This window comes from Urocampus carinirostris, chromosome 19 (assembly GCF_059441175.1).
Source record: "Urocampus carinirostris isolate Australia breed hairy pipefish chromosome 19, RoL_Ucar_1.0, whole genome shotgun sequence".
NCBI lineage: Eukaryota > Metazoa > Chordata > Actinopteri > Syngnathiformes > Syngnathidae > Urocampus > Urocampus carinirostris.
The window spans coordinates 11,981,148-12,004,322 of NC_142367.1; positions in this window are offsets into that span (position 1 = coordinate 11,981,148).

Sequence of the window (23,175 nt, forward strand, 5' to 3'; positions counted from 1 at the left end):
AATGTAGGGATTAAAGCAACAAAAACAACCAGAAGAGCCGTTTTGAACCCAAAAAAGGAGTAACTTTTTCGTGAGCCAAGCCAAAAAAATACTTCACATCTCTACAAGTAAAAAACACAGACGTCGCCACGGTGTTTTGTATTTGTGAAGAAACTTTCAAATTATTTGACATACAACAACTCCTATTTAAAATAACGGAATTAGATAGGTTCCCTGGTAACTAGGTACTTTAACTATAGAGTAATACAGTTACTCACTCAGTTACTTTTTAAAAGAAGTCGTGAGTAACTGTAATTCTAACGTAACGTGCCCAATTACCTGCAGGAAAACAAAGGGAGAGAGAAAAGGAGCAGCACAGAACACAAAGAAAACCCCAGAACATACCATACACGTCTGCCTGTACTGTATATGTATTCATAAATCAAAAAGTTTGTTAGTTCTCTAGGATCTGCCCCTTGGCTAAACTCAATGCAAATAACTAACTTGAAGACAAAACCTTACCAACATTACCAAACCAAATACTCCACAGTGTCCTTTTTACGATTAAAAATTCATCGGCACTAGCTGCTAGAAGTAACAAGCAAACGTGAAGAATCGAAGAGCTGGCGTGTCTCTGCCCGGATTGATTGATTCTCGCGTTTGGCGGCGGCGGCGCGAGAGCCAATCATTACTGTCGAGCTGCTGAGTGATGACCTCCTCGCACCTTTTCATATGCTATGCATAAATGCATGGGCATTACCTGCAAATGTGATGCTGAGGAATTATTTCAGTTTCCGCTTTTTTTTTTATTTTGATTCCTTTTTACTTCCACGTCTTAGTTTTGCAAAAAGCGAACCTATCGTGCTTTATCAGAAATAGCGTGGATGCGTTACTGGATGACGCCATACATAGCATTTATAACGAAACTTGAGGAGGAACGGTTCAATCTCGTAAGTCAGGGGTGTCGAACTCATTTTCGTGGAGGGCCACATTGTCGTAATGGCCACCTTTAATAATAATAATAATGCATTTTATTTAAAAGCGCCTTTCAGGCCACCCAAGGACACTGTACAGACAATGAAAAAAATACAATTTAAAATTTGTAAGCGAAATAATAAATAAAAACAAGACATAAAATCATAAAAACATAGGAAATGGAGGAGCTATGTGTTGTAGGCAGTCCTGAACAGGTGTGTTTTTAGACGGGACTTAAAAGGGGAGAGAGGTGTGCAGTTTTGGAGGTCCGGAGGTAGATTGTTCCAAAGCTTTGGAGCAGCGCGACTGAAGGCTCTGGCTCCCATGGTGCTCAGGTGGGCAGGGGGCACTGACAGTCGGAGGGAGGACGAGGATCTGAGGGAGCGAGTGGGGACGTGCACCTGGAGAAGGTCGGACAGATAAGGAGGAGCCAGGTTGTGAATGGCCATATATGTATATAGGATCAGTTTGTAGCTGATGCGATGCTGAACAGGAAGCCAGTGTAGCTGTTGGAGAACGGGGGTGATGTGCTGCTGGGAAGATGTTTTTGTGATGATGCGAGCAGAGGCGTTTTGAACCAGCTGAATTTTATGGAGGGACTTTTGAGGAAGGCCGAAGAGGCGAGCATTGCAGTAGTCAAGGCGGGATGTGACAAGACTGTGGACGAGAATAGCAGTGGTGCGGGGGGTGAGGGAAGGGCGGAGTCTGGTAATTTTGCGGAGGTGGAAATAAGCAGTGCGGGTGATGGTGTTGATATGTGAGTGGAAGGTAAGCATGCTATCCAGGATGACACCCAGACTCTTGACCTGGGGGTAGGGGGACACTAAGGAGCTGTCGATGTTGAGAGAGAAATTGTTTACTTTGGATAGAGTGGATTTAGTGCCAAGAAGGAGGAATTCTGTTTTATTGGCATTTAATTTAAGACAGTTTGTTGTGAACCATGTTTTGAGATCGGAAAGGCAAGAGGTGAGGGAGGGAGGTGGAAGTATGGAGTTTGGTTTGCAGGAGAGGTAGAGTTGGGTGTCATCAGCAAAGCAGTGAAAGTGGATATTAAATTTGCGGAGGATATGACCAAGAGGCAAGAGGTAGACGATGAAGAGAACAGGACCTAAGACAGATCTCTGGGGTACACCTGTGGTGACTAGGGAGGGCTTTGAGGTGAAGGATTTCAGCTGGACAAACTGAGTGCGGCCAGTGAGGTAGGAATGGAACCAACTGAGGGGAGTATGGGTGAGACCAATGGAGGAGAGTCTATTGAGGAGGATAGGGTGAGAGATTGTGTTGAAGGCGGCGCTCAAGTCTAGGAGGATGAGGATGGAGACTAAACCAGAGTCAGATGCTATGAGGAGATCATTTACAATATGGATTAGGGCAGTCTCTGTGCTGTGGCGGGGGCGGAAACCAGACTGAAAGGGCTGATAGAAAGAGTGGAGGGACAGGTGCGAGTGGAGTTGAGCAGCAACAGTTTTTTTCAAGGATTTTCGAAATAAATGGAAGGTTGGAGATGGGGCGGAGGTTGTCAAAGTTGTTGGGGTCAGCACCATGTTTTTTCAGTGTAGGGGTAACAGCAGCGGTTTTGAAAAGTGATGGGACAATACCAGAAGAGAGTGAGGAGTGGATAATGGCAGATATGAGAGGAAGCAGGGAGGCAGGATTTAACAAGGGATGAAGGGAGGGGATCGAGCTGGCAAGTGGTGGGCTTGGATTTGAGTATGAGGTTGGATAATTCAGCAGTCGTGGGTGGAGCAAAACTGGAGAAGAAGTGACAAGGAGAAGGAAATTCAAATTTAAAGGGCCTGATGTAACTTATAAATTTAACTAAATGTAATTACGTAAAATAAACAAACCTAGAAATTGTAAAAATTCTAAAAGAGTTCAAAGCCCCAGTGTCAAGTATTTGACCACTAGATGGCACTGTATTGTCTAATGCAAACAAAAAAACAGTGTCAAGAGCACCGCGGAGCAGCAAGATGCCAGACAAACATGGCGGCAACTTCTACATACATGGTCACCTAATGACTCCCAACGAGATGTTGCAACACATCATGGGGGTTGAGCGAAAAGAGTGGGAATCCTCTCCTCTGTATCATTCTCCCAGAAAGAGTCGTGAATGTGTTCTTGATTCTAGCTATGGCTCTGGTGTATATATATATATATATATATATATATATATATATATATATATATATATATATATATATATATATATATATATATATAAATAGCTTGTCTGAGTATTTTTATTATGTAAATACTATCAGCGATTTCACTACAAAAACTGAAAAAAATCGCTGTATTGTTTCGCTAGCTAAATCATGCTAGCATTACAAACAGTAAACTTGGATAAAAGCCATTAATTCTGATAGTTAGCCTGCATATCACTGCTCGTAAAAAGGCTGACCCTTATTAGTTAAGAACAGACATTATATTGAAAAGTTGAATAGAATTATGCACTCTAAAAAAACAAGTCATTTTAAGCAAAGAATATTGTTTTTTAATTAAATCAAAGGCTCGTCATTCTTGAAATGAATTTAAAAAAAAACGTAATAGTTTAATTTTGTTTTCCAAATTGAAAATAGTTCATGTGGGCTGAAGGTTGGTTATCTGTGAGATTGCGTTTAATGGAGCTTCTTTTTTTGATATGTCGAGGACACGTTAAGTGACTTTACTTTAACTTTTAAATAAGAATGACCATAAAACTGAGAAAGAAAAATGAAAAATTCCTTTGTGGTTTCAGATAAAAATGCAACTAGCTTAAGTTGGTTTTGGAAGAAATAGTCTCTACCTTGCTATGTTGTGACTCTTTCCTTTGGAAAAGACAAAGATAAAATGACTCCAACTTCTAGACACAAACCCAAATCAGGTTCTTGAAATGGAGCTGCTAACAATTCCGACAAACGCGCGCTAATTTGCACTGACGTTTAAGATAATTGCTAGCGAGCGTTCTCTCTATCAGCTTTAAAAGAAACGTCAGTCATCATTAGCATGCTCATTTGTCCAGCCCCGTTGCCATCCGTGACAGTGGCTCACTGACCCTAGCTCACAGACCGCCCGCTTGACCCTTTCAAAGACAGGTTATCGCTTATGAAAAATGACTTCTTAAGAAACCCGATGTGACACATTATCTCAATATTAAACGAGAGTCTGAGCGAAGAATAAGTTTGCCTTATTAGTAGAGGTGGGAGGAGGGCTAAAGGAGCTGCCAAGCTGAGTTAAATGCCGCCGTCAATCGCCGTGCTGGTCTCACCTCGTTGGGCTATTGTTGGAAGTGTCCGTGTGCCGGACCTGATGGTGGGTCAGGTGTTAATAAAAACGTCAACGTAAGCTGCAAAGTAAAAATAAGAGGACAAAAGGTCACCTCGATCATGAACTTTAACACCTACTCACTGTCCGTCAAAGTTCTGCTCGTATTTCCAAGTAGCAGGTGTCTAAATGTAAGGCCCATATCCAGCTTTTTTGGATATGAATGTGGTAATAATTCCCATATTTGTATACAACCAATAAACAAGTCCTCCTACAACTTGGGTTTAAGTTACAGGGACAAAAGTCCAAAAATGCCCCATGCTCAAACTTGGTAAAGAAAAGGCTCTGGACCCTAGTCAACTTCATTCCAAGCTCGACAGTCCAGAATGATTTGCAACTCAACTAGCGGCCAGTTTTCATGTCAACCAAACCACTAAGACACCAAAGTGTCCTTGAATTACCAGGAAACTTTCAGTTCAAGGTCTACCCTCAGGCTTCCCTTTTAACACCCTACCAAGGAGAGATCGAATGGGCATCTACAGTTCGTCACTTAATACCTGAAGCAAGATCTGACTGGTCCCAGACCTTTCATCACATTCTCTCTTCACTTCGTTGAGTTTGAGTTATGAGGACAGCAGTCCAAGACGGCTCCTTGTTAAACCTTTCAGAGGAAACAGATTCTCAATGCTTTTATCTGAAATATAGGTTATATTCCAGAGGACCCTGCTGAGGGTCTCGAGAGGGTAGCCGTTCAAAGCAAGAGTAAAACAAACAAGTAATAAATAGCAAAATAAAACACATTAGAGTTAAGAGGGAGTTGTATGTAAGGCAGATGATCAAGAAAAGGCAAGTCTGAAGAGGTGAGTTTTGAGTCCGGATTTCAAGGTGGACAGGGTCGCAGAATTTTGGAGGTCAGGTGGCAATAAGTTCCAGAGCTAGGGGGCAGAGCTCCCCATGGAGCTGAGGCGGGCAGAGGGTATAGTGGGATGGAGGGAGGAAGATGATCTGAGGGTGCGGTATGGCGTGGCAGTGTGAAGGAGGTCATAAGGGTAGGGAGGGGCAAGGTTATGAAAGGCCAGTAGGTGTAGAGCAGGATTTTGTAATTGATTCTATGGTAGATTGGGAGCCAGTGGAGTTGCTGAAGGACAGGCGTGATGTGATGGCAAGAGGGTTTTTGGGTAATAACGCGTGCACCAGAGTTATGGTCCAGCTGAAGTTTATTGGGGGACTTTTGAGGTGAACCGTAAAGGAGGGAATTGCAGTCATCGAGGCGAGAGGTGACAAGGCTTTGGACAAGAATGGCTGTTGTTTGTGGGGTGAGGAAGTGGCGGAGGCGGTTGATGGGGCGCTGGTGAAAGTAGGCTGACCGGGTGGTATTATTTGTATGAGAGTTAGTCCAAGCAAAAAGGTACAAAAGTACCCCTTGTCAGTTTTCATGTCAACCCAACCATTAAGACTCCCAAGAGTCCTGGAATTACTTGGGAACTGTCAGTCCTAAGTTTACCCTGAGACATCTCTTTAAACATCCTAAGAAGTAGAGGCTTCTACCATGTACTCAATGTCTGAAGCAAAACTTGACCAGTTCCTGATCAGTTGAAAAGGTCTCCTGGCTCCAACCTACTGGGCAAACTCATTAACACCTGTGCCAATAATCATCTTCTGTTCAGGAGTTGGAAGGTAGCGAAGTCAATATTTAAGACTCTTTGAACCTGACATCCAGTGAATCCTATCAAGCAACCATCCACACCTGCACTTAGACCTACATTACTATGGCAACTAACACCAAAAGGAAACAAGGAAGGACATCCAGACGGGTTTCCACGTGACCACACCCCCGGTTCGCCTGAGCTTCTACCAAAGCCTGTCAGAGACCACCCGACTCGACTCAAAGATAAGAGAAGAATTAGCAGTTCATTTGTGACCAAATTAATCTGTTCCCAGCGCCAATCAAAAGCTGCTACAGTGTCATTGTCGCCGCTATCTCCCCTCCCCAGATAGTCTCGGGTCACTATGGAAAAGAAGGATTTTAATTTGGTCACAATGATGGCGGGCGACAAGGCACAATGGGAGCCTTTGTGACGGCGAGGTTCTCGCCGGCGAAATGGCAAGCTATCGCCTTGGGAAAGAAACTCCGGCGTGAAAAGACGACTGGCTCGAAGGCCGCTCATCGGCGCGCATGTAATTGGAGCAGCCGTCGTTTGATAGCCAGCGTTTAATCGCGCATCGTTAATGCGCTGCCATTTAAAACGCCTAGGCATCCCCGGAATGTTGAGAAGGTGACATTTAAAAGGCCCCCAGTTCTCCGACTCATGCCAAACATTTTGCAAGGCGCCGCAAATCAATTGGCTGATGAGTCGCCTCCAGATATAAACCGGGGCAATTACAACGTGAGGGGAATTATCCACAAATGAATATGCGCTAGCAGCACCGCTGGCCCCTGTTTACCTCAATCGACGTCCTTTACGGCTTGTTACATCCCGAGTTGAGACCTACATGAAACAAAGCGCTCGTTCTATGGAGTAGGATCACTGTCAAAAAGACAATTTGTGACCACTGAAAAGATCGAGTGCAAATTAAAAAACCTACGAGCATAAAAATCTACGTGTTGAAAAGCGACAAGTACAAATCAAAGTGGTATGCAAATTGCAATGACGTCACGGAGGCTTGAGAAGGAGGATGGGGGAAATTGGAAACAAGAAATCATTCTAGCCGTGATTCTTCGAACTGCGCATGAGGATTGCGCAAAGAAGATTAAATTGGCTGGCAAGTCAGGTGCTGGACCTCATGTGCCTTTGCAAGAAGTAACATTAAAAAAAAATAACTGTCACATCTAGAACAAGGGGTGGACCCAATCGTGTAAAGTTTCTCACAAGTTTATTGAGATAGAGAGAGAAAGGGCAACGCCCACGATCCGGTGCTCGCTAGACGCGGGAAGCAAGTCGCTCTCGTAATCGGATTGTGATCCGAATACGGAAGTGGATCTTCCGTAGCGGACGATGGCGGTGTCAGGGACGGAAAAACAGGTCGATAGCCGGGACAGGAGAGGAAAAACATGGTCGGGGTCAGAAATGGATCATAAGCCTGGACGGGAGAGCAGACGTGTTCGGGATCAAAACAGGTCGTAGCCGGAGACAAATGGGGTGATCAGGAACGGCCGGGGGGAAAAAACGGGTGCAAAAACAGGACCGCGACAACAGGCTTGCCTTGTATCAACAGAGGTTCGCAGACGGACTGACAACAGGGGATTGACAGGACTGGGTTTAAATAGGGACAGGGAGCCAATCAGAACCCGGAGCGGTTGGCGCCAAATGAGCGGGCACAAGTGATTCACATTGGTAATCATGACAATAACGCTAAAAACATTAAGATCCAACCTCGCTTATACAAATTCCTTTTTTGCTCTGGTTAAAGAATTACTCGACTAGTTTCCTCTGTCGTACTTCTGGAACCTACATGACAACTTCTTAATTTGCCACTCTGTTTTGTACGCTTTTGCCTGAATTGCTTGTTTTGTACTTTTGACACTTAGGTTTTCCCTTATTTTTTTGAATTGCACTTGCAGCTTTTCGACTCGTAGGTTTTCCATAGTTTTTTTTATTTTTATCTGTAGCTTTTTGGTACGAGTCGTGTTTCTGTGGTCTTTTTGACATCAATTTTTCTCCATATCGTCTTGTCTCGAACATAACGACCTCACCTATTCTGCCCGTGTGGTGGAAAACACGCGTAGTTATAAAGACAGCAGTTTCATTCCCCGGCACGCTTTGTGCTTCTCACTGTCAACATTGGTTCCTCCTGCCAAGTGAATCGGGAAATGATGTACGTACAGTACACGCTTCTTCCAAATAACGCCGCAGAGAGATTAAAAAGACGACGTGAGCAAACGTCTTGAAGGCGGCTAGCTTAGTCAAAGGAAAACAAGCACGTCGCTCAGCTGGATTTGAAAATGTTTGCGAAGTTTGATTAGATAGCTTTAATAACAAAACAGAAGGACAGGAAAAACTGAGTTCTAGTTAGGTAGACGGACCTTGACAATGAAAGTAAATTGTTTGTAGGGGGAAAGCTGGTGTCCAGTTGCTCAGTTTCAGCATTGATGTACAAACATAATCTTTGATTGGTTAAACAAAGTAAGAAATTGAAAAAGCCTTGGTGTCCTTTTCCCTAGAAAATACGTGTGATATACTTTGTTTGCAATTCCTATCCATCTATCTACCTTGGTCATATCCCTCAAGAGGGTTGACCGACAGCAAGACACATACAATCACAAAGAAAATAAAAAAGGGAAAAAAATAGCAAAAAAAACCCACACACAAAAACATTTTTGGACCACGGTCAACCCAAATGCCCAAACACCCTAACAAGTTAGGCACCTCGGCACCTAATTTGGTCATGCTTTCGTCCCTCCAGATGGAATGGGACACAAGAAAGCGGCCATGTCACTCAGGTCAGGGTGACACAACACACTCTTGTTCAACAGCAGGGCCCGACAGCTTTCACTGGTTTACCCCGGCCGCATCATACAGGTGCCCTGCCCATCCCTTAGAACGCTTCCAAACATCACACTATCCTTTTACAACACCTCTCCACTCATTCCTATTACCAACAAGAGCTCTAGCTTCCACTAGATTTAGACCTCTTTCCTGCAGTGCACTCATAACACCATCCATCCACGTCAATCGCGGCCTTCCTCTTTGTCTCAATTTACTTCTGTTTCCAATTCCACATGACCATACCTGTCAACATGTACGTTTATCATGCATTTTAAGACATGTTCTACGTACAAAAAAATCTGTACGGAAAAACGCAACTTTGTCAATTATGGGTACCATCCGGTATGCACCGACCTTCACGAAACGGCAAATCAATCAAGTCAAACGAGTTTGCCGCGGTCGCCTCTCTCTCGTTAATGTTATTTTCGTTCCAAAGGAAGCAAGTGCTTTGATGCTACTGTGCGCATGCGTAGTGTTAGGAAGTCCGTCTCTTTTTAGAGAACCGGCTTTTTTGTCTCAAATCACTAAAGAGAGCCGGCTCTCAAAAGGCTCACTCGTTTTGATGCATTATATAACGAATTACTATGTTGTATAAAGAAGTTAAGAAAAAAATGAAGTATAAAAGGAGAAAATGAAAAAAGGTTTGTGGTTATCCCTTTAATCAATATATTACCAACAATAATTTAATGCAGAAAATGAATTAATAATAATTTGAATAAGAAAATGTATTATTCTACTCAATATATTTGCATATATTTTTCCTTCTACAGTGAACAACCAAACTACTTAATTTTTAAACTTTTTTATAATAAACCTCATTCATGTCGAGCAACTCAGTATCTCACAACAAAATGTTAATTAACAATACATATGATATAACGAAACACATGTACAATATAACATGTTAAACTACATAATTAAACACGTTTGAAAAAAAAATATGGTGTAAGATTATTTTGTATTTTGTAAGGGAAAATACGACAGTTTGTAAGGGCATAGAGCCCTGGAGGTTGACAGGTATGCATGACTGATATTGGTTTTGAGAAACCGGGCAACTTAGTATTAATTTTGCAAATGTTAATCCTCAATTACTTTGAATCTGACAGTTAAACATCATTGATGTCCGTTTCCTCATAATCTTAACTGTGTTCTCCCCAATGGGTGAAAGTATTTGGACTATCCTTCTCATAAGAAATAGCCAAATAATATATAGAATAGAATAGAATAGAATAGAATAGAATAGAATAGAATAGAATATACCTTTATTGTCATTGTTACAAATTGGGTTAACATATTGTGACAACGAAATTGGGCATGACAATCCAGTTTCACGCATTCACAGTGAGGTAAAAAACCCAAGAAGATAAAGGAAGGAAGGATAAGGTTATGAAACAAGGAGGATAAGGATATAGTTATAAATATATATACAACTCGGGGAACTGTGGCATAGTTTTTCTCTTTATTTCATTCGTATAATCCCAATTTTATTTTACTGTCTTCATTTTCTTCTCCGATTGGACTTAGTTTGTATCGAGTGTTGTGTTGTCCTACATTCTGTTTGTTAGTTTAGTATCAAACATGCACACAATTGCAACTTGAGTAATTGTGTGAGGAACGGGAGTGCTGGGCTTTCCTGCTGCAATGAAGTAGCTTGGTAATGTCTTCATACCTCTAGGAACATCTCCAGTGAGGAAGGGTGTCAACTGAAGACATGCTGGAGAGACTGTGTCTGGGAATGTCTCAGGATCTCGTTGGAGGACCTGAATGAAGTGGCTGGGAAAAGAGAATTTTGGCTTTACACCTAAGGTAAGGTAGCTTGGGAATGTCATTGTGATTCTAAAACTCCCCATTGAGAAAGGGATCAACCCAGGACATTTTCTCCAGGTTGGGAATACCTCAGCATCCCGCCGAAGGAGCTGCATGAAGTGGCTTAGGATAAGGAAGTCTGGGCTTCCCAACTTCAGACAGAAACACCTTAGGGGACAAATCAAAACAAACCGGCTTGTTTATCTTCTACTTTCGTTTACCTGCAAAGTTTTGCCGCTCGTCAATTACGCTGATTTGTCAGCCCCGCTCCAATTCTCCCTATTAGCGGCGGCAAACAAAAAAGCATCAAGATTAATTCGGAGCACCTGCAACCGGCTTTGGTCGCGTCGGATTGGGGGATTAAAGCGAAATTGATGGTGCTTACGGGCGGCGGGACAACCACGGCCCGAATAGTCGCGATTTACCACGCCGAGTTACAACTGTAAACCTTCAGCCTCGCTTTAATTAGCGAGCCTTTAAACGTCGTTTTTCACGTTTGGTCAGGGGTTGGCTAGGGTGATGAATTGTGTCATTAAAGAGCTCGCCGTGTAAATCAACTGTAGCGGAGAAGCTAATTAAGCAGGAGGCATTGTTCCAGCATTGGCGACACCTGTTGAATGCATGGATGACGGCGCAGTTGTTAGCATGTCATCTGGAAGTAAAATGAAGCGGAATTCAGTTTGAAAGTCACCGTTGATTTTTAAAACTTTAAAGCAGATGGCGGGTGGTCTAAAATGTTAGATTCACAAGCAAAGTTCATTTTTTATGTTTTAATTAGATTGATTAAGTCCTTGAAGGACATTGCAAACTCATTCGAACATACAGTACACCCCCAGGATATGGCGTCCATGACTAATGACATTTTCACTTTACGGTATGGAGTCTGATGTTTTTTCAGCCTTCTTTACAGTATTTTCCCCACTAAACAACATCAACAACAAATTATTTTCCGTACACAAAAACTTGTAAAAATGAAATGTTACGGACCCAAGATACCTGTCTCCCATTGGTCCTCATTATATAAAATGCTCGTTTGCTATTGTTTTACGTCACCATAAAAATACTGATACATTATAGGCTGAACTACTTCTCACAATGCCTTTCTTTTACATACAGTGTGCTTTGTAAATACTTCACTGTAATGTTGGCTATAGGCCCCAAGGGTTGCAGTTGTGCTGAAGGGAGAAGGAAAAACATGGTAACGATTACAATGAAGCTTGTGATTATTAAAAAATATCAAGACAACTCAGGAATGGCTACGCTTGCTAAGTCGGATGGCCGAAAACAATTGACGATCGGAACTATCATTATAATTGAAGAGCTGATTTAAGTAAGGACATCTTCTAAGGTTATGACAATACTTAGAAAATTAATTCCCTCTCTGCATCCACCCGCTAACTCCATAGTACCAGCCCAAGTTATTGCACACCAAGGGTAGATTAAATTTCATTTTTGATGTCCAGACTTTTTCTTCCCTCCCAACTTGAGCTAGTTTTTTTTATCTGAACACACCAAGGACGTTGATCATTTTTCTTTCTCCGTTTTATGGTCATTTTTGACACTTTAAAGTGAATTCAATTAACGTGTCCTTTAAATATGAATAAACAAGCCTTATTAAACGCAAACTCAAAGCCAACTGACCTTCAGCCCACATAAATCATTTTTTGCAAAGGAAACAAAGATTAAGCTATTACGTTCTTTTTATTTCAAGAAGGCCGAGCCTCTGAATTAATTAAAAAGAAATATGAATTGCTTAACATTATAATACTAATGTTATTTAATCATATGAGAGTATATTACACATACATAGCGCTTAGTATATAATATTTAGTTAATATTTAGCATTAGCGATACCCACCTCAAAATGGATTCAAATCGTATCCCGGGGGTCTACTGTATTGACATAACATGGCTAAAACTTACGCTAACAATATTTTTCCGATGCCTTTTCAATTCCAGACAGGTCCTATTACGGTTTCCCTGCAATTTATCTGCATTTGTTAAAGGATTACAGTTAGTCCTCCAGCTCACAAGCGTCGCTTGAAGACATTCGCCGAGCTGTCGGAAGTGGAAATGTGACAAGGCGTGTTCCGAGAGTCGACCTGAAGCTAAAGACTTTGTGCAAATATCACGGCATGACAAATCACAGCCGCTTTTGCGGAGATGAGTCACGATTGCCGTCGCTCGAGCCGGAGATGATAAAGGAACTAGAATACTCTCATAGGTGTGGTTCTCAATTCATCTGGTCTTTTTCTAGTAATGTTTTCAGGCACTAGAGTTGTTTTTTTTCTTAACGAGATCGGACAATGCTAACATTAGCCAAACTGGCAAAATGAAGCTAGAAAAGACACTTTAATGATTATTTTGTCAGGAAAATGAAGAAGTAACACATACTTGAAATATAACATATCTGAGTGTCACTACGATAGCATGCTGGAAATTGATGTTGCCGACTGGAATCATTATGCTAATGTGTAATCCCGGCCTGATTCAAATGCCCTTCACATAAAACACAACGTGGCCTTTTAGCCTAACTCAGTTTCGGGATTAGCGCCAACTTCCCTGTGTGCCAGTTTCAATTACCGTCTTGGAAATTGCCCGGAGACCGTTGCACCTTTCGCCGGCGACAATCTCCATCTCCCAATATTGCGAGACGAGAAATCTCGCCACATCTTTAAAGGGGGACGTTGATTGGAAAAGGAATTTGGGTTACGCGGGGGGCACTGCTCACGTCACCACTCCAGTTATGGTGATTATAATGGGATGCCAGAGTGGTGCTTATCTTCACTGCCTGTCTGTTGTCGAGGGAACAATTTATTTATTTTATACATTTTTCCCCAGTCTAGATACACACACATATAAATACTGGATGTATATATATACAGTGGAACCTCAGTTTTCGAACGCCTCTCAGTTCGGACAAATCGGTGTTCGACCAAAAATTTCGAGAAATTCTTGCTTCGCTGTTCGGTCAAAAAAATCGGAGTTCGAACGCCGGTACGCTAGGGTGCGATGCTGAGCGGCGTACGGGTGTTTTAGCCCCTAATCATGCCTCCGGAGAAGGTCGGTGCAAGCAGGACAGGGAAAAAAAAACAAGTTAGTTGTCCAACTATTGCCTTTAAGAAAGACATAATAGCTAAATATAAGAGAGGTGTACGAATTTCCGATCTTGCTAGTGAATACAGCATGGCTAAATCTACTATCAGTAGGTTCCACTGTGTATATATATATATATATATATATATATATATATATATATATATATATATATATATATATATATATATATATATATATATATATATATATATATATATATATATATATATATATATATATATATATATATATATATATATATATATATATATATATATATATATATATATATATATATATATATATATATATATACGACCCAACTGAGGATAAGTGGTGCAGATAATGAATGAATTGATGGATATAAAACAGGAGGAAAGGTTGGAATACTAACTACCGGCACAGAAGTAAGAAAGTAAGACAACTAAGAATATGTTGGGACACTAACTAGCTATAACAATACATGAATGACAGAAGATATGGGAAATGTTGTAATATCAACTGGATCTAACTAAACAAATCATTTAAGGAGGACACAGTAAACACGTGTGGATAGTACAACTACATAATTTCTCACACCAAATAGAATTAACTGAACAAAACACGAAAGGAAGACTAGCTGAACAAAATATGGATGTAAGATGACGCAGGACATACACCCACACGTGGACATGATTACGAGACCACAAAATACAGGTTTTACCAGAAGAAAGGCACGACTGCGATGAGCAATCAGGAAGGACATACTCATACCTGTCAACCTCCATGTCGTATTTTCCCGTACAAAATACAAAATAATCGTACACCATATTTTTTTTTTTTACGGAATGATGCATAATGGGAAATCCCCAGGCGGCAGACGCATGCCCACAGTAGCATCAAAACGCTCGTTTCGTTAGCAACGAAAAAAAACAATACCGAGATAGTGGCTTCCGCGGCGAACTCCTTTGACTTTATTTTGATGGATTTGCCGTTATGTGATAGTCGGTGTATGCCGGATGGTACCCATCATTGACAAATTTGAATTTTTCGTACAGATTTCCTTGTACGTCGTACTCGTCTTAAAATGCATAACAAGCGTACTTTGTACGGCAAAACCGTACAGGTTGACAGGTATGCATACTACTGAAAGCACCGAAACACAAAACATGACAACACAGAAAGTGCAGAACATGACCGTACTGACATTAGGTATCGGTATAATTGGGGAAGTGAAGAGTCGAATACTAAAAAGTGGTATCAAGGTTGCGCCGAGCCACCAATAGGATTTAGGCGAGTGCATATAGATGGTTTCTTTGTGGAGGGGCATTGACTCACAAATTTCTGCAGCGCATCCTTAAAGCGGCGGGAAAAAACAATTCCGCCGCTGCTGCCGTCCTCGCAGGTGGCGGCACAGCGCATAATGTAGCAGGCAAGTGTGTAAAGGTTACATAAATAAACTGCTCCTTCTCTTCGGGCCACTTTGCGGCCCCCTATCCCCTCCCCAGGCCCGTGACAGCTTCATAGATTAAGCCCTGGGAGCTCTAAAGTGCCGCTTAGTATTCCTGTGAGGCGCCGCTAAACGCGCCCGCGTGATGCCGCCTCGGCAACGCCACCAATGCTTTGCCCCCCCCACCACCTCCCCCAAAAAGAAGAAATAGAGAAAAATGTGTTCAATTTGTGCCTCGGCTCCTTTGAGCAATTCCAATTGGGAGAAAAACATTTGGTGACTTGCAAGAGGTCGTTGCAAAGACTTGGGTGTGCTAGTGTGAAAAGAAAAAGAACACTGAAGTCAGAAAAAGTAACAGGAGGACGAGTCCTTAAATCCATTATGTACCACTTATCCGAACCTAGAAACAATGTCTGGCCGGTATGTCCTCGGTCGTCCCCTTTCTTCACTAAAGAAGTTATTTGATGATGATCCCAAGCCACCTCATTTCAGCATGGACCCTCAGACCTCCCGATCCCTAAGCCCCTTTAGCCAACTCCTCTGGCAGGAACCGGAGGTGTTTTAACCCTAGAAAAAATGTCTCTCTCTGGCATGTCCTTAGTCCTTTCTCAATGAAGAAGTTTCCATGGGTATCTGATGACTTTGCCAAGCAACTTCATCTCTTCCGAGAAGGCCAGACCTCCTTGCCACCAGCCACTTCGTCCAGTTCATTCAATGGGAAGGGATCCCAAGGTGTTTCAAGGCCAGCCTATAGACGTCGTCTCTCTAGCATGTCCTGGGTCAACCCTGGGGCCTCTTGCAGGTGGAACATACCCGGAAAAACTCTCAAGGAGGCATCCAAGAGGCATCCTTACCCGCCTCCTCAAATGGATCTCTTCAAAGCACAGGGGCAGCAGCCCAGCCCTCTTTATTCCCAGCCACTTTGTCTAGATCAGGGGTGTCCAAGCTTTTCGGAAAGCGGCCCGAATTTGTTAAGCTGAAAATGTGTGACAGACGACTATTTAGCCTGGCATTCTTTATAAATTCTTTATTAAATTCACCCTTCATGAATGGTTTGCAGTGCTTTGTGATCAGCGCCGTGACCTTGTGCTCGCCTTTGTAACATTTTCATTTGACTTTAAGGGCCTTGTGAACAAGTCTTGCTTTGCCGTTAAAACAGGCAAACCTTTTCGCAGCGTTCGTTTATAGTTATGTTTTTGTAGTCAGCATGTTTCATCTGGCAGCGCCTCTTGATAGAATATTCTTTAAAAACAGCTAAACTCTTGGCAAATTAAGCTGATGCAGTTGTTTGAGATTTTGGTTAAAAAAAAACAAAAAACAACTCCAATTTCTCACAGTCAACTTTCCTTTTTTTGTATAAAGCCATGTCGGAAATGGGGTGGGCTAAAATTCTTACAAAAAGGCCAGAGCAAGGCGGCCAAGGGGCTACTGCCAACATTGGGTGAAATGGTAATTTTTTTGTTTGAAAGAATGTTTTACACTGTGGTCAACATTACTGGCGGGCCACATATGATTGATTTTATGACAGAGGCAGCATGGGAAAACGTTTTATCACAGGCCATAAATTGCCCCCGGGCCGGACTTTGGACATGGCGGGTTTAGATCCTGAGGCATTATCAGGCCAGCCTAGAGATGTGGTCTCTCCATCTTGTCCTGGGTCGTCCTTGGGGCTCTCCTGCCTTTGGAACTTACCCAGCTCACCTCCAGGAGAAATCCTTACCAGATACCCGAGCCACCTCATCTTGCTACTCTCAATGCGGGTGCTTACCTGATGATTTGTGATTGTTTTTGGTAACTACTCAATGTGACCTTTTAATTTGATCATATCAACACTTGAAAATGTCTTTCAAGAGATTGACGTCCACACCTTTTTTTCAGTTACTTTGTAGTTTTGTCCCCAAGCTGGTTTCCTTTGTTTTATTTTTTTAAAGGACAAGAAGGGGAAATCACTGGTACTAATCCCACACACACTTTTGTAGGGCAGCGCTGAAGGTTGTATTTTGGGTTCTCTCTTTCCCCGTCAGAATTATTGGGGCTGGACCCTGAGTCCAATTAAACTTAAGGTGGTCACGCTCAGATTTGGAGTTTCTTGTGAATATGCTTCAACAAACAATTCAAAGTAATAACAGGATAGTCCATTTGATTTTCACAAAAATAGCTTTGCAATTTCATTCAGCTCTAGCTAGGGCACACTACAGTAATGTGATTTTATTTGTCTATGGAGAGGCTCGGGCTCGTATGTGAGGCGGTGTAATGGGGTTGCAGTAGTTTTGCCGACCGGGCCACGGCTCTCATTTCACAGGCGTGGGGGTACCACTAATGAATTCTCGCACTTCACTTGTAACACCCCCTTTCCCGAGCCGCCTCCGCCACCTTGCCAACTCTGCCTGGATATTAAAAGGTGTCAGGCACTGCAGCAGTAATGATACAAGGACGCGGCTCGGCAGAGGTCGAGCCGATGAAGACTGACGGGTGCTAAGTATGCCGCCTGCCGACTGCCACTCTCGCAATTATGGATGTTTTATGTTATTTTTAAATTCCTAGGTACCCAAAGGAAGGGAAGAGTATCCACAGAAGTGACTGTTGACTCAGTTTTAGAAAACAAACAAAAGGAGTTTTGTTTGTAAAGATTCTTGATGCAGTCTTGACTACTTGCGAGAAAGCTACATTTTAAGTTCATTTCATAAGTTCTCACATATAGCCTAAAGTTGGAAATGCCAATTTGGTAAGTACCTGAGTTAAAGTATTCATTAACTAAAATAGCATTGCCTTGAAATGTGCAGCTAGCTAATGTGGAATTGCACTAGATACTCTTAATTGTATTTTTTAAATAGCAAGCTAAAGAAATCTTGGTAGGAAATGTCAGTTAGCTAAAATACAAATACCTCAGTTACTGCTTATTGGGTGTAAATAAGCTAGCTAAAGTAGCATTCTTTAGAAATACCACTTCGCTAAAGCGCAGGTGTTTGAGCTACTGTCTATTGTTTATCAACTGGCTTGCCAAAGAAGTATTGGTTTTAAATTCCAGTAAGCTAAAGAAAAAAATTCCTCAGCTACTGTTAATTGGGTCTCAACTTTCTAGCTTTAAGTATTGATTGGACATGCTAAATACCTGTTAACCTTTTGAAAAGAGAGTACATGTTATCATGCTTTAGGCCAGAAACACAATCCGTTTCCAGAATATTGGAAAACGACGACATGAGCTTGTTAAAAACCGGGAGTGGCAAACTTTTACCAAAACAGAAATTGAATGGATCGTTAGAGCGGTCTATACATGCACAAAGACTTAGTCTCGCTATAAGATGAAGCAGGCTTCTTCATAATTTTCTAGTCACGATTAAAGATTTTGTTGTTGTTGTATGAATTTGAAATAAAAAAGGACATTTTAAAGAAAAGCCGTTGTGTAACGCATAGAACGCATAGAACGGTTGTCAGGGAACGGACCAGGAGGCAGGAAGTGTGAACTCATTTGCGTGTACGATTTGTTAGAAAATAAAGGTTGTCCAACACGCAGGGACCAAAGACAAAACAAAAACAGGCTTACAGGCAATCACTCAGAACAAACGGGCACGAACAGGTCTTCAAGAAAGAAAGGCAGTAACTCAGAACAAACGGGCATTAACAGGTTTTTGCTCGAGTCAAACAAAACAATGGTATAGCAACGGGCAGTCCCAAAACGAGCCCTTAGGAATCCCACACGCAATTAAGTCAATCTGTGTCAGCCGGTGTCAAGGGGCGGGACCAGCTGGGTGTCATGGCGACCATGCAGGACATGACAACGGCAGTGTTTGGCGAGTATGCTTACTAGGTAGCTAAAGTGCAAGTGACTGCAATTCAGTTAATTGATTTTTAACTAGCTAGCTAAAGAAATATTGGTTGAAAATGTAAGTTAGCTAAAGCACAAGTGACGAAAATAATATTTGTTGGTTTTAACTTGCAAGTAATGATTCGAAATTTCAGTTAGGTATGCACAACCAAAATATGAAATGGTTGAGATATGTATTGTAATGATTGGAGGTTAACTTGTTAGCTAAATAAGTATCAGAGGCAGATCAAGCCTAAAAAATCCGGTCCCAATCAGGCTCACGGGTATTAATGCCTGGTCAAGCCCAAGCCTGACCAATTTATTTGATTTGCAGCACCAATGTCCAAAGCAAACCCCAAATTTCATATTTTATTCCTGAGGACACTGGAGAAGGAAAAGTGATTTATGATAACAAATTCATAATTATAAGAGCAGACTGATTGGACAGGTCAGCGGGGGCTGTTGTTTTGAAGTGTAATGCCAGAGGAGATCAGGTTTTCCTGAAGCAGCCCCTCCTAAATCTTATTGTCCTGTATCTGGGGCCTGACGGTTGTGGGATAAAGTATAAGTGTAGGGGGTGAGTAATATTCTGGACTGTTGTGTTTGCCAGTCAGATAATGGACCTGTTTTTTAAGTCTCTGAGGTTGGGTGTGGGTAGACCTATGAGTTCAATTGCTTTGTAAGTCTTACGAGTGATTTTGGTCGGTTTCAAGACAGAGAGCATTGTGAAAAAACACCTCAAGTAGTCCAAAAGGATTAGTTGAACAACCTCTAATGAACGTTGGATATGAATGTGAGCTAAAGCGCAAGTCATTCAAATACTGATGTGCTAGCTTGCTAGCTAAAGAAGAACTTGTTTGAAATGCCAGTTAGCTAAAGGGCTCGAATGTTGACAGTTCTTTTGAGTTTCCGCCTCTCATTAATGTCTAAATTGTCTGGCGGGCAGGCAGAGGGGTTGGGGGGTAGCGCTAGTTTGCCCGCATCACTCGTCCAGATGGCAGGAGGAAGCAGCTGTGACTAATGGCGGCGGTGCCGACGAGCCAAAGCGCCGCGTGGTAATGTCACAACCTTGGAATCGGAGTGAAGAAGGCCCCATGGAAGACGATAGCAGGCCGCACGCAAACATCCGGATTCCCCCCTCACTTGTTTTGAATCTATCTGCATTCCGCCTTAAGCGCAGCCCATTTAAAACTGACGGTTGAGAGAGGTGGTTCGGGGGCTGACAAGTCTAACTTCGGCATCCTACAGTGTAGTGGCATGGGAACAGCACTTTAGATAGGAAAATCCTTCTCCTAATCCACTTCCTCCAGTTTTTTGATGGACCGTCTCATAAGCCATCTCGTCGTCTGTGTTCGTATCATAGTCATTACCATTGAATCCATCCTCCTGAGTCTCTCACCATCGCAATCACGCCCCCCCTTGGGAGACTGCGGTCATGCGGGTCTCTAATGCCCCCTGGCGGCCAAATTGGGTATTGCAGCTCACCGCCCACTCCAAGCAGCCAAATCCAATACATCAACACCTTGATGCAAATGTTTGTCAACAAACTATGGCCCCAACAACCTCACCCAAGTAAAAGGCTCGGCAACGCTGCGCTATCATGCTTGGGTAAAAAGATTTATTTCACAAATTCAGATGATGCGCAGTGCTTAGGGCGGAACAGTGCGGAACAGTTCTGATGTCATGAGATCGAACCTCATGTGTGGAGATTGCATGTTCTCCCTATGCTTGCCTAGGTTTCCTCCGGGCACTCCGGTTTCTTCCCACATTTCAAAATCATGCATGTTAGGTTAATTGTTTGGTCCAAATTGTCCCTATGTGTGAATGAGCGAGCGACTTGTCTGTCCCTGTGTGCCCTGCGATTGGCTGGGAACCAGTTCAGGGTGTCCTCTGCCCACTGCCCGAACATAGCTGGGATGGGCTCAAGCACCCCCGCGACCCTACTGAGGATAAGCGGTGCAGATAATGGATGGGTGGATGGAAATTCAGATGAAACCTCTGTGTCATCAAATCTCATTTCCTCCTCCCAGCCACGAAACTTTCAAGCATTAACCTATCGCCACCTCCTCTGATTTTTATTCCGAGGTCACACCGCAATGGGGACCCTACGGGTGGGGAGGGGGCACACCAACGCACTCATGACTCTCCACTCGTCTTCCGGCAGACGCTTGTTGACACTTGCGCCGCAGATAAGAAGCACTCAATGCTATTAGTGCTCGTGAGAGGCGATAAGTGAGATTATTTGGCCAAATATTGCCACGGCGACAGCTGATGTTTGTTCCTGTCGGATGCTGTCGCCCACTCTGACTGACATGAGGGGCCCCCCGGACCCCGTGATGCCTCGTGCCATTACAGGGGATTAAAGAGCAAAATATTTGAACGGAAGTGCCAGTAGGGAGCGCTTCATACAATATGGATGCAATTGGGTTGTCAATCTGACCGCTTTCTCCTCCTGGTGGATGCTAGAACTCTTTCTTGTGTAACATCATGGTTATTGCTAAAAATTGGGAAAAAAATTATATAATTATACAATTATATATTATATAAAATGTATATTGTTAAAACTTTATACAAGCTCTTTTAAACAAGAGAATTTCACGGAATAAAAGTTTCATTTGGAAGAAAAATTTTACTCTACATACTAGGATAAATAAAAGCTACAGATGCTGCCACTAGAGACCGCTCACCGCTCGTGACTGCTTACTGCCAGCTTCAGCTCGTCCAGTTTGCACATGCAAATCACCACAGGCAAAAAAAAAATGTAAGAAAATTGTCTATATCTTTATTTAAAGTCACAGTAACTTTAATTCTAAGTGTACAGTAAGTGCTTAAGTATCATCAACAGTCTCTCGATCTCATTCCTGTCAACCAGCCAATTGCCATATTAATGGTTGCAATTCCCCTTATTAAGCGATAATAAACCTCAAACACACAACGTCTGTATTTACTCGTAGCAAGACAGACTATGTGTCACGGTCGCCATGGCTACCAGTCTGCCGCGCCCCCGAACTCAGCTGCAGCAGATCAGCTGATTGCTGGTCTGCTATTTAAGGCTGGATTTTGGGTTTGGCGGGCGCTGGCTCATTACACAATCCCAGGTCTGTTATGCCTTGTCCTGTTTTAGGTTTAAACATTTTCCGTCTGTTATGCCTTGTCCTGTTGAGTTCGTGCCGGAGGAACTCTGTATTGTTCTGTTTTGGTCCCGGAGTATTGGGCGACTTTTATTTTGTTAAATAAAACTTATGATCGTCAACGCATATGAGTTCTCCCTTCCTGCCTCCGTTCTGGTCCGGTCACCCCTTCCACTCCACCACGCCACGTGACACTATGCAGAATACCGAGACAATATTAGCAATGTACTATGACGTTGTTTTTTACCACCAGTGACCGAGATGATCCGGATTAGAGCCAAAATGAGCAAGCCGATATTGGTCTTTACTATTTTTTAATTTTTTATTTTATCTCCCGCATAAAAAATGTTATGCGGCGTACACAACTTGAAATGATAAAAGAACCACGCGCAGACCTTAGTTACAGCGACTTCCTACACGCAAAGTGCTCATAATAAACTTGCTTTTTACTCCGTTAATATCATTTTATTTATCTTATTACTGTGTTTTTTTGTATGTATAATTACTATTTAAATGTGGTTTTAGTAATCGGGATGCTGTGTTTTGTAGCTATTCAGGTTTCCCTTGGGTGCTTTAGGGAGGTCAGGAACAGACCAATCTTTTTTTAATCATTTGATATCAGGAAAGTTTACTCGTTACACGAGCAATTGGAGCTACAAGCATGATGCTTGACCAAATTTAGTTTGTACGAGGAGGTAACGCTGTATCCCTAAAATACAGGGATCACATAAATACATACACGCCCCCATCCATAAAAAATAATACAATTCTGTAAAAAAAAAAAAATGGATTGATCCGACTACTTGGGTCAGCAAAGAGCAGTAAGTGATTAGGTTTTCTGGACTACAGGGACCACTTCTCCTCCTCTACAATGATAAACGAGCCGTCCAAGATTCTGATCGTTTGTTAGGGCTCCATTCATCAAATCCGCAGTGGAACCGACAACAAATATATATATTTTTTTCATAATGTCCAACTGCCGTGAGCATGTATCAATGGAAATCAGCTCACGGACAGGATTTTGGGCCTTGGAAAATATAAAAATAAAAATAGTCATGTTGCTCAATCGAAATCAATCCAAACACCAAAATAATCCATGGAGTTAAAAACTGCCATCTTGCGCAATAAAAATAAACAGAATAGTTTGAAAAATTACCCAAAAATACTTATAGTCCATAACTTCGAAAACAGTATTAATCTTGCGCAATAGAAATAAAAATA